The sequence below is a fragment of the Lemur catta genome, chromosome 5 (genome assembly GCF_020740605.2).
Source record: "Lemur catta isolate mLemCat1 chromosome 5, mLemCat1.pri, whole genome shotgun sequence".
NCBI classification, from domain to species: domain Eukaryota; kingdom Metazoa; phylum Chordata; class Mammalia; order Primates; family Lemuridae; genus Lemur; species Lemur catta.
In genome coordinates this window covers 98,076,294-98,088,535 of record NC_059132.1, presented here as the reverse complement: position 1 = coordinate 98,088,535, position 12,242 = coordinate 98,076,294, and the positions used below count along the sequence as shown (strand labels likewise).

Genomic DNA, 12,242 nt, shown 5'->3' with positions numbered 1-12,242 from the left:
CCCAAAACTCAGGAAGCCCTTTTCTGTTGCAGAATTCACACGAGTCTTGCAGTTTTAGTGAGTTGTATCCTGTGCCAAGACAGTGCGGTCGCAGAGATGCGAGGAGCCCTGCATCCCTCTCCAAACCTCCTGTGTGGCATCAGAGCAAGCCCACAAAGTCTGTCTTGGAACCCTACCCCTGAGTATGTCACAAACAGCCCCTCAAGCAAGTCCTCAACCTACCTTATCTGCATGTAGTTCACTTAATACAGATTGTATCACCCCCAGAACAGCCACTAACATGGCACGTCCTTGAGGGCAGTTTTCCATCGCTATTTCTTGCCCCTCTTTGGAAATGGGCCTACGCTCCTTTTGCCTCTTTGTTCCACCCACGCAACTACCATCATTCCCTCTTGGCAGCTTGGGAAGTCCTGGCTCCTGACGCAACTACCAATGGGTGCTCTTCGCCAAGTGGGTTCTGACGCCATGTTCTGCTGCCAACAGCCCTGCCTTGCTCCAGCTGTTCCCACTATTTGTTCCCGAGTAGCGTGACTTCTACAGAGAAGGGAAGGGGAGGACTCAGCCCCCAGGGGCATCCCTGTTTCTGCCCCTAGGCTCTGCTGGAGGCTCCTAAATACCCAACAATTAAGAACGAATATGTTCACATGACTCCATGCTACTGAGCTCAGGGCTCTTATAGAGTGTGGACCAAGCAAATGATCACAGCTTGCTTTGTGCCTGGAGACAGAATGAGATTTTTTTTTTTTTTCCCCTGACACAGAGTCTCACTCCGTTGCCCAGGCTAGAGTGCTGTGGCGTCAGCCTAGCTCACAGCAACCTCAAACTCCTGGGCTCAAGCGATCCTCCTGCCTCAGCCTCTGGAGTAGCTGAGACTACAGACGTGTGCCATCATGCCTGGCTAATTTTTTCTGTTTTTAGTTGCTCAGCTAATTTTTTTTTTCTTCTATTTTTAGTAGAGACGGGGTCTTGCTCTTGCTCAGGCTGATCTCAAACACCTGACCTCAAGCAATCCTCCCACCTCGGCCTCCCTAGAGTGCGTGCTAGTATTACAGGTGTGAGCCACCTCGCCCAGCCAGATCTTGTTAACTGGTGCCACAAGTCTTGAGCCAAAATAGGCATCAAAGCCTGAGGGGAATGGCCACAGGGTGAAGCCACGTATTCCAGTCCACAGGGCTGTTTTCACAGAGTTCGCCTAGATGTGAGCTAGATACATGAGCCTGCCCCAACACAAGTTGCTAGGCAAACCTTGTATTTCCTCCTGATTTTTATTTATGGCCCATACAACATCTCCACAAAATTAAGGGGGGAAAATCCCACTACTCTAACACATTCACTGGTTTAAGTTTTGTATAATTATTTTCAGTACTCATCTATGAAATTATTTTTACACAATGTTAATCAACCAGCCTGTATTTCCTTCAGAATAAAGCTCAAAGTGTTGCCATTTAAAACCACTCCATCAACAAATATACGCTGATCACCTTCTCTGTGAAAAGCAGAGTTTTAAATTGCCTTTCCCAAACCTGATTACCAAAATATCGACTAATTTCTTTTTTGCAGATTGAGTGTACCGGGAAGCTTGTGAAATAGATTTTGTATGGCTAGATCTGTTGTGGGTTTTTTTTGGATTCTGTAAAGTTTTCCAAGGATAAACAAATTTCTTTATGTGCTGTAAATCAATAGCCTGTCTCTATAGTACTTGGTGATTTGCCTCACCTCAGCTGAGTTTGATATCATTCCTATGAAAACACCATCTGTCTTTCTCAAGAAGGCTTTGAAACTATTTTGAAGAAAGGAGAGTAGTTTCACTGAAATTTTCTATAATTTACATAATGTTGACTAAATGTTCTGGAAAATAATTAATCTCATTTAACAGTTTTCTCATAACAAAGATGTAGGGTTATTTCAAATAAAATGATATTTTCTAATTTAAAGATTTAATATATTTGTTTGTTAATTTGCTTCAGAGAACCTAAAATCTCAACCTTGAAGTCTGTGATAATCATGTTAGTGATACTTATACGCAAAATGTGATTAGTAATCTATCTTGTTAGACATAGTGAACACTTACAGCTTCCACACCAAAGAGGAGAAATTACCAAATTAATAAAGGTCTGACCTTTAGCAAGTTAACTTATTTCCCTAAGCATCAGATTCCTGATCTGCTCCAGGTTGTTGGGAACATTAAATGTATGGGAGTTGCTTTGAGCAGTGCCTAAGGTGGCTGTGAAGATAACCTTTGCTAAGTAGTACAACTTAGGTTTGTGGCTCCAGGTAAATATGCTCTCATCCTCTTCTTTCTCTTCTCTCATTCATTTATTTATTTATTCACTCATTCAATATGTACTTAGTTCCTTCCATGTTCCAGGCCCAGGCATTGTAGATGTAAAAGTGAATAAAACAGATTCTCCTAAGGGAACTTAGTGGAAGACACAGCCAGGCAAACAGACCACTGGAAGTCGATGCCATAAATGCTTAGATGGAGGAAATATCAAATGCCTGGGGGGACTCAACACAGTCTTGAGTTTCAGGAAAGGCTTCTTGCTTTCTCTGAGCTGAAAACTGAGAAACAGGAGTTGGCCAGGCAGAAAATGCTGGGGGAAAGTGTGTCAGGCAGGGAATCCCAATGCAAATGGCTGGAGGTACGAGAGAACTTTGAATAATCAAAAATAATTCAATGATGCTGAAGATGAGATAAATAGAGAAATGTTTACAGACGGGGCTGGGGAAATTAGCAAGGACTAGATCATAAAAGGCTTCATAAACCATGGCATAGAGTTTGGAATTTCTCTTAAATGCAATAGGAAGTCATGGGAGGACTGGAGGTAAAACAGCATGGTCAGATTTGTGTTTTAGAAGCATTATACGTAATATGGAAAATGAGCTGTTAGAGGGCAGGACTGGAGGCTGGGAGGCTAAATTGGAGGCCGATACAATAATTTAGGCAAAGATGATAGTGACCTGAATTGTGGTTGTGGCAATGAGACTGGAGAAAACACGTGGGTTAAGTGTTTAGTAAGTGGCCTCAGTTGGACTTGGCACTTTATGAGAAGGAGTGGGTGTGGGGGGCAAGGGATCCAGAATGACACTCCAGTTGACTGGCCGCTGGGGTGTGGCCATTCACTAGAGGGAACACAAGGAAGAACAAGTTTGAGAAGAAAGATAAGGAATTCAGTTGTGGACACTATGAATTTAAAATGTCCAGAGAACATCTGGACACATCCAGACCCAAGAGGAGAGGCCTGGGCTGGTACGATAGATTTGGATGCAACCAGCATATTGAAACCATAGAAGTAGAAAACCAGGGAGAATGTCTAGGAGGAGAAATTATCTAGAACAGAATCCCACAAAACACTGACATTTAAGAGATGAACCAAGGGAGAAGAATCCTCAAAAGGGACTGAAAAAGAACATCCAGAGAGGTAGAAAAATCAGGAGAATTACAAGTCCCTGAAGTCAAGAGAAAAAAGTACTCGAAGAAGATCGCCTAAGTCAAGGGAGAAAAGTATTTCAAGAAGACAAATGATATCAAATTATACAGAAAAAATTAAGTAGAGACTCAGATTTTATTAGTTTTGACAACAAAGAGGAATAAATCCATCTACATTTTACAGACCTACACAGAAACACTTAACATACATGTACTCATAGTAAGAGACTTTAAATCCTCAAGTGATAGATTAGTGTTCCTCTAAGATCCACCAAGGTCTGTCTCTTGTTTTCCTTCTCCTACCACCCCCATCCTTTGTAGTCACTCTGTGACTCATATGTGGTCCTTAGCACTCCAAAAGCAAAAGAGGAAAGAAACAAGGAGTGGGGTGCAACTTGAAAATTCTGTGACCAAAGCTAAATCCATTCCAGTAGTACCCTGATTCTAGCTGTTGAACTGAAACTTCCCAATGGAAGCAAGTTATATCATTATTTTAAAGGTAAGTTGTAGAGGTAAAATGCTAACTTGACCACTGAAGTTATGAAGTTTAATTCTCATCTTCTAACAACTCAACTAACCCTTGGAAAATTTAAGAAAGGAGATCATGGACTGTACATTTCAACATTTCATAACTTTTAGTATTAGCTTTTGCTTCAGACAATACCATCTAGATAAAAACAACAACAAAAGGAAATTATGCATAGCTCAATGTCTTTGCTATGTTTAAATGATAAAAAATAAATTATTAAAGAAAAAATGCAGTCAGAAAGGCTTGCTGCAAAGAAAATGACTGACTTATTTCCAAAGTCCAATTATAAACCTGAGAAATTCAAATGTATAAAATATATAATTGGTCAAGGGGTTAGATATATAAAAATTTTACATTTTCATTTTTTTAAACTCCTTTAAAACATATGGTTTAGTTAACAGGATTTATTTACAGGGCAGAAGAATGTCACATTATATGACTCACATCCTACCTAAATTTTCCTGTTGGAACTTTTCCTCCAACAGATGAGTAATCTTATTTTATGTTGGATCAGCCCCACAATTTGATACAGAGTTATGGCTTGAAATAGGAGTCAGTTGCTAGTTGTGTAATTCAAATGCTCTTCAAGTACAAGGTAGTCCTCTCATTTTTCATAAAAAATTTAAATTATGTAGAAACTTTCTAATGGTCTTCATCATTGATGAAGTGTACCCATAATGTAAGCTGGATTTTCATCCTGAAGAAAACTAGAGGTTCCCCAAGTTCCAAAAATGCAAAGAAGGCAAATACCATAAACTAAACAGAATGAAGAGTTTTACACTGATTGCAGGCAAAATTCTAAACCAGGTTCTCAAACAGATGGTCTGTGAGCATGTAGAAATTAAGAGGTGACCATCGGGAGCCAGCATGGGCTCAGTACAAACAAATTTTGCTAGATAATATAACGTCCTATCAAAATAGGGTTATTTTGCAAAAATAGGTTTGAAAAGCTGCTATCAAAAACACAAAGGAACCCAAAAAGATGAAAAATTGAATTACTGAGCCATAACAGAGTATGTAGATATTCTATTTACTATGTTACAATTTACTATGACTTTGCAAAGTCAATCATTCAACAAGTATTTATTGAGCCCTTACTTTGTGTCATGCACTGTGCTGAGTGCTTACACATCATCTCCTTTAATACAATCGTATCTGTGATGTAGAAGCCATTATTATCAAGAGGCAACAGAGTGTGTGGCTTAAGCGCACAGTCTAGGAGTCAGACAGCCTGCGTTCAAATCCTATCCCTGTCACTTAAATGGCTGTGTGACCCCAGATAGTCACTTAATCTCTGCCTCATTTTGCTCATCTGTAAAATGGGATAATAATAGTAAGTACCTTGTAAAGGGGTTGTGAAGATTAAATAAATTAATACACTTAAACATCTTAGGAAAATGTCAGGCACATAAGAAATGCTCTATGAGTGTCAGCTGTAACAACTCCATTTTAGACAGGTGCTATTCACTGAATGTTTGTGTCTCCCCCAAAATTCATAGACTGAAGCCCTAACAGTCTCTGATGCAATGGTATTTGGAGGTGAGGCATTTGGGAGGTAATTAGATCATGAGGGTGTCCTTTTAGAAAGAGACATGAGAGAAGGGATCTCTCTCTCCACCATATAAGCATATAGCAAGAAGGTAGCTCTCTGCAAACAGTGCCTTGATCTTGGATTTTCCAGTCTCCACAACTATGAGAAATAAATTTCTGTTGCTTAAACCACCCACTCTATGGTATTTTGTTATATAGCAATTTAAGCTGCCTAAGACAAGTAGTAAGATCATGTGTCCAAGACACCACAGTTTCCCCAGCCAGAATCTAAAGCCAAAGCTTTCTAATGCCAAAGTCCATGCCCTGAGCCACTATAAAAATTACATTTTTAAAAACGTGTGGAATTTTGGGCTGATTTCAAAGAACCTTTGACACTCACTTCTTTATACCTTTGTTTTAACAATGTATGTTATACCTAGTGTGTCTGGAAAGCTATGCTCTGTGCTGAGACTTTCCTGGAGGCCAGGAGAGTTACTTAGGAAATCGGGTTTGCAACTTTGAAAGCTACACCCCTCCCATTTTAAAAGGTATATCATTCTACCTCTGGAGAGCAGTGTGTGTTGACATCATTTAATAAAGAATAAATATTAGGGCTGAGTGCTGGGGCTCATGCCTGTAATCCTAGCACTTTGGGAGGCTGAGATGGGAGGATCACTTGAGGCCAGGAGTTCAAGACCAGCCTGAGCAACATAGCAAGATCCCATCTCTACAAAAACCAGGAAAATTAGCTGGGCATGGTGGCACGTGCGTGAAGTACCAGGTACTTGAGAGGCTGAGGCAAGAGGCTTGCTTGAGCTCAGGAGTTTGAGGTTATAGTGAGCTATGACGACACCACTGCACTCTAGCCTGACCCTGTCTCAAACTGTCTCAAAAAAACAAACAAACAAAAAAGAATAGTAGCTAATGTTTACTGTTGCTAAATATGGGCCTAGGCCTGTTCTAAGAGCTTCTCACATACTGACTTATTTAGTCCTCGTGACCACTTTGTCAGGTAAGGTATTATTATTAGCCCCATTTTTTAAAATTTTTCAGAGCAGTTTACAACTTGTCCAAGGTCGCCCGACTAGTAAGTTGCAGAGCTGGAGTTAAACCAGGCTGCTTAGCTCTGGAGGCTGCGCTCTTTATCCACACCGGTGAGTAATGTTGATGGTGGGAGGGGGGTGGGGGGAGACTGTTGGGGGGGGAGGGCAAATGGAAACTCTGTTCTTTCCCCCTCAATTTTGCTGTGAACCTAAAATTGCTCTTAAAATTATCTATTAATTTTTTTGAAAGCATGATGTTAAAATATGCCTCAAGATTAGATTGTAACTGATTGTAACTGAAATTAGATTGTAACTGAAAGCACTCCTTCTGCAAAACGAGTGAAGAGCAAGTTGGCAAACGTTGTAGGGAAGCATGTCTCACTGAACTTTGCTGTCATCAACCACACTGGTAGCAGGAATTCCATCATTCCTCTCCTGCCCCAACTAATTCCAGAAACCTGTAAACATGCAGTTTGCAGTGTGCTCTGGGAATAGGGCAGTGGATGACACCTGCCAGTACATTTTGCACAAAACAGACTGAGAATCCTAGGGTTAGACAAGACTGAGTATAACTCTTTCTCCCAAAAATTTAGATCAGGGCTTCTCTAACTTTAGTGTTTATAAGAAACACCTGCAGAGGGTGTAAAACACACGTTGCTGGGCCTTACCCCTAGAGCTTCTGATTCGGTCCATCTGGGGTGAGGCTTGGGAATTTGAATGTTTAATTGGCTCTCTGGTGATGCTGATGCTAATGATTAGCAGATCACATTTAAAAGCTGCAAGAGTTTGGATGGTTTGTAGAGATGAATTGTGCTCCGTAGAAGTTCTAGAATTTATAAATAGGAAGAGTTTGGGATCCAGCAATCTGGCTGAAAGGGACTAAGGAACTTCTCAGAAGTCTGCATTTGCTTGGTAAGCACACTGTGTTTACTTAGAATAAGATTTTATTTGGATAGACTGAGGGTGACGGAGGTGATGAGAGGAGACTAAACAGGCTAGCAGCCCATGCTTTGTTTTTCTTTCAAGGAGTTTTAACGATATTTAGATCCTTAAACAGGGCATGTGTTGTGTGGGTCACCTTAGTCTCCACTACTTCCTATAATCCTGTAACTGACCAGCTTCACTTATTGATAATCTGCCTGGACCTTGAAATTATTTGGTTTACAAGCCCTATATGAGAAACTGTTTCAGAGCCCATACGGCTTTAAAATTATGAGATGATGTCTATAGACATTCCCTTTTGTGCCAGAGAACAAGTTCCAACTAGCACAGAAAAGAGTCATTGCCACCCAATTCAACCACATAGCCTCCCTTGCAATGAGAAGTTCTCAGGTAAAAAAAAATCTCTTCATTGGCCGGGCGCGGTGGCTCACGCCTGTAATCCTAGCACTCTGGGAGGCCGAGATGGGTGGATTGCTGGAGGTCAGGAGTTCGAGACCAGCCCGAGCAAGAGTGAGACCCCGTCTCTACCAAAAATAGAAAGAAATGATTTGAACAGCTAAAAATCTATATAGAAAAAATTAGCCGGGCATGGTGGCGCATGCCTGTAGTCCCAGCTACTCGGGAGGCTGAGGCAGTAGGATCACTTAAGGCCAGGAGTTTGAGGTTGCTGTGAGCTAGGCTGACGCCATGGCACTCACTCTAGCCCGGGCAACAGAGTGAGACTCTGTCTCAAAAAAAAAAAAAAAAAAAAATCTCTTCATGAATACGATATCTCCCCACAATAATGTAATTCATGATGAGCACCTTTTTAAAGAGAATTTGACGTAGAAGACTGGATACCAAAATTAATAAATAAGGCATATTATAATCTTGTTTGTCAGATTTTGTAAAAATAAAATACAGGATGCCTAGTTTCATTTGAATTTCAGATAAACAACAAATAATTGTTTTACTGTGCATCCTGTGCAATACTTGGAACAAATTAGACATACTAATACAAAAAAAATCATTGTTTATCTGAAGTTCAATTTTAGCTAAGTATCTTTTGTTCTGTCAATCTATATTAGTTCTCTATTTTTTGCTTGCTACAGACTGAATATTTGTGTCCTCCACCAAATTCATATGTTAAAATCCTGACTCCTAAGGTAATGGTGTTAGGAAGTGGGGCCTTTGGTAGGTTATTAGGTCATGGGGGCAGAGCCCTCTGGAATGGGATTGGTGCCCTTTTGAAAGAGGTCCCAGAGAGCTCCCTTGCCCTCCTCCCACCATGTGAAGACAGCAAGGAGATGGCCTTCTGTGAACCAGGAAGCTAGTCCTCACCAGACGCCAAATCTGCTGGTGCATTATTCTTGTACTTCCCAGCTTCTAGAACTATGAGAAATAAATTTCTGTTGTTTATAAGCCACTCGGTCTATGGTATTAATATTTTTTATAGCAGTCTTGACTAAGACACTGCTGTAACAAATTACCATGAACTTAATGGCTCAAAGCAACATAAATTTATTATCTTACGGTCCTGGAGGTCAGAAGTATAAAATGTGTCCATAAGGATCTAGGAGAAAATCCATTTCTTTGGCTTTTCCAGGTTTCCAGAGGCCCCCTACATTCCTTGGCTTGTGGTCACCTCCCTCTACCTTCAAAAAGCCAGCAATGTAGCATCTTCTCTCCTTTTTGATCTCTGCTTCTGTCATCAGTGGAAGGAAAGCACAGGCAAGGCAATAAAGCAGCAATCCTGGAACAGCAATCTGTTGTGCTGAATTTGGGCAGTTTTAAAGGAAGCATTGCCAAGCCAAAAAAGGAAGGAAACTAAGATTTGAATAACTATCTTGTCCAAGACATTTCATTAGATGCTTTCATTCAGACTACTTAACACAGCATAAGTATTATTTCTGATCTAAAGATACACAACCTAAAATTCAGAAAAATTATTTAACTTATTCAAAGTCCATTTGACCTGAAGTTTATCTAAACCATAGTCCATTTCTCTTTCAACTGCCAAGCTGCCTTGCAGGAAAGAATAGACTATTTCAATAAAGGCCTATTTCATCTCTGAAAGGAAAGAGAAATTACTAAATGCCCACTGAAATTCTTGAAAGAACCCAAGAATTTAAATGACAAACTTAATACCCAGGAGTTCTGGTGTGAAACCATACTATAAAATGAATGTATGTTGTTAAAGACTTAAATGGCCTGTACCTTGTAATCCTCTTGCTTGTTTTGAAAATTAATAATTTCTGTCAACTTTGCTCCTTCTTTACAAGTTCTGTCCCCAGACCATGTCCAGTTCATCCCATTTCAGTCTTTGCATGTTATTCATTCTGTTTGAAACACTTTCCTTCTCCTCCAGATGATATCAAGGTTGTTCTTTTCACCAAGGATTTATTTAACTTAAATGTCACCTCTATAGTCACCTCTTTCTGCAACTAGCCCAGTAAGGTAGCATCCTTATTCTCAGATACCACTTAACGATGTGTGAAATTGTTCCATTTGTTTGTTTAGGTTTTTCTTGTTTATCTCTTCCAAAGAGAATACAAATTCCTTGTGAGAAAGGATCTTGTTTCTTCAGCACTTAAATTATTCTTGGACACAGTAGGCCCTCTTTAAATACTTATTGAGTACATGTATCGCAAGTGGTACAAACCGAGACTAAAATGTATCTCTAGTAGGAAAAAAAAGTGAGAAGAGACAAAAGAAGCCTCATGGTGCCTGTGTAGGAGTACAGTGCCTACTACCTCTAAAGCAAAAGGAAACAAAATAATAATATGCAAACACTTAAATAGTGCTTACTCCCGGCCAGGTGCCATTCTAAGCATTTTACATGGATTACCTCGTTTTTTTATTCCTCATAATAAATAGGTTTACCACTCCTTTTTTTGCAGGTTAGTAAAGTGAATCACATAGGCTAATTAACTTGTGCAGGTCACAGAAGTAGTTAAGAACAGAGTCAGAATTTTTTGTTGTTGTTGTTAAGTTAATGGTCTTTATTGGGAAAAAAAAATAAAACTAGCATTTACAACTTGGAATGGACATAAATTGTAATTTCTTGAACAGCAATGTTGATGGTTGTGCTGAAGTCCACAGCCACAGCCTACTCTGCTGACTCCAAGTCATGGTTCAGGAGGTTTAAAAACAGAGAGTCCAAAGATGCTCCCTTGGTAAAGATTTCTTATTAAAAATTTTGTGGGCCGGGCGCGGTGGCTCACGCCTGTAATCCTAGCCCTCTGGGAGGCCGAGGCGGGTGGATCACTCAAGGTCAGGAGTTCGAGACCAGCCTGAGCGAGACCCCGTCTCTACTAAAAATAGAAAGAAATTATCTGGACAACTAAAAATATATATAGAAAAAATCAGCCGGGCATGGTGGCGCATGCCTGTAGTCCCAGCTACTCGGAGGGTGAGGCAGGAGGATTGCTTAAGCCCAGGAGTTTGAGGTTGCTGTGAGCTAGGCTGACGCCATGGCACTCACTCTAGCCCAGGCAATGAAGTGAGACTCTGTCTCAAAAAAAAAAAAAAAAAAAATTTGTGTGAACAGTGACAGCCTAACACTCACTTCACTCCAGGACCAACATACTCGGGCATGCCACCAGGGTGTGTCACCATTACCAAGGGTCGGAGCACACAGAAGTACAAGAGGACCATCGTAGCAGCGGGGCAACGTGTCAACAGTTTATCCTTCACTCATTTTTCTGCACATCATCCTAAGGTAAACCAATTTTCAATGTGTCTGTTTTCAGTAAACCAGCTATGACAATTTATACTAAACAAATTGAACTAGAATGCATTTGAATAGGTTTTGAATTTTTTTTTCATTTTTTATACAAATGGCTGTCTGTGCTCAATCGTCAAGCTGCATGCATGAAAAACTGGCCAGCCAAAACAGTGTATTAATCATTAGCAAATGGAACTTTAAGGAGTCCTTATCATTAAGATAGTAAAAGTATTTATATTGTAAAACTGATGTGTAGCTTGATCTTTAGGGGACAGGACCACCAACCAATACACGCAGATTTTGTGTGTGTGGACAAAAGGTACTTTTGACATTCAGTTTTGCTATATAGAAACAGAATGAATAAATGAACTTTTTTCTTTTTTTGCAAGAGGTAAGTAAAAGATTCAATTTGATTCTTCTAGAGGGGAGTTGAAAGCGGGTCTTCATTTTGCAGTCATCATCTGTACGAATTCTTCATAGTTGACTTGTCCGTCTCCATCAATATCTGCTTCTCTGATCATTTCATCTACTTCTGTTTTTCTCTTAAGTTTGTCATGACGAGACGTAGTTCTGCTGCACTGATGTAACCATTGCCATCCTTGTCAGACTCGGAACGCTTCACGGATTTCTTCTTCGCTGTCTGTATCTTTCATTTTTCTAGCCATCATAGTCAAAAATTCTGGGAACTTAATGGTGCCATTACCATCAGCGTCCACTCCGCTGATCATGTCCTGCAGCTCTGCTTCTGTTGAGTTCTGACCCCGTGACCTCATGACAGTTCCAAGTTCCTTTGTTGTGACGGTGCCGTCGACATCTTTATAGAATAGGGAGAAAGTTTCCTTGAATTCAGCAATCTGTTCCTCAGTCAGTTGATCAGCCATGGTGCGAGTGAAGGGCGGAAGAGCACAGGGAGCAGGGACGGCTGCACCAGCGCAGGGGCTGTGACCTGGGGCTGTGACCGGGGGCTGCGTCGGCGGTTGGGCTGCTAACGCGCCCCGCGCTGTGCCGCCCCCCACTGCGCCGCCCGACTGCGAGCAAGGGCTCCGCGTCCACGAGACTCCC

The 12,242-nt window shown here is 40.8% G+C and overlaps 1 pseudogene; it reads right to left on the bottom strand.

The window, feature by feature from the left end:
- Positions 1-11,304: 11,304 nt before the first annotated feature.
- On the bottom strand, positions 11,305-12,061 carry LOC123638603 (annotated as a pseudogene).
- Positions 12,062-12,242: the final 181 nt, after the last annotated feature.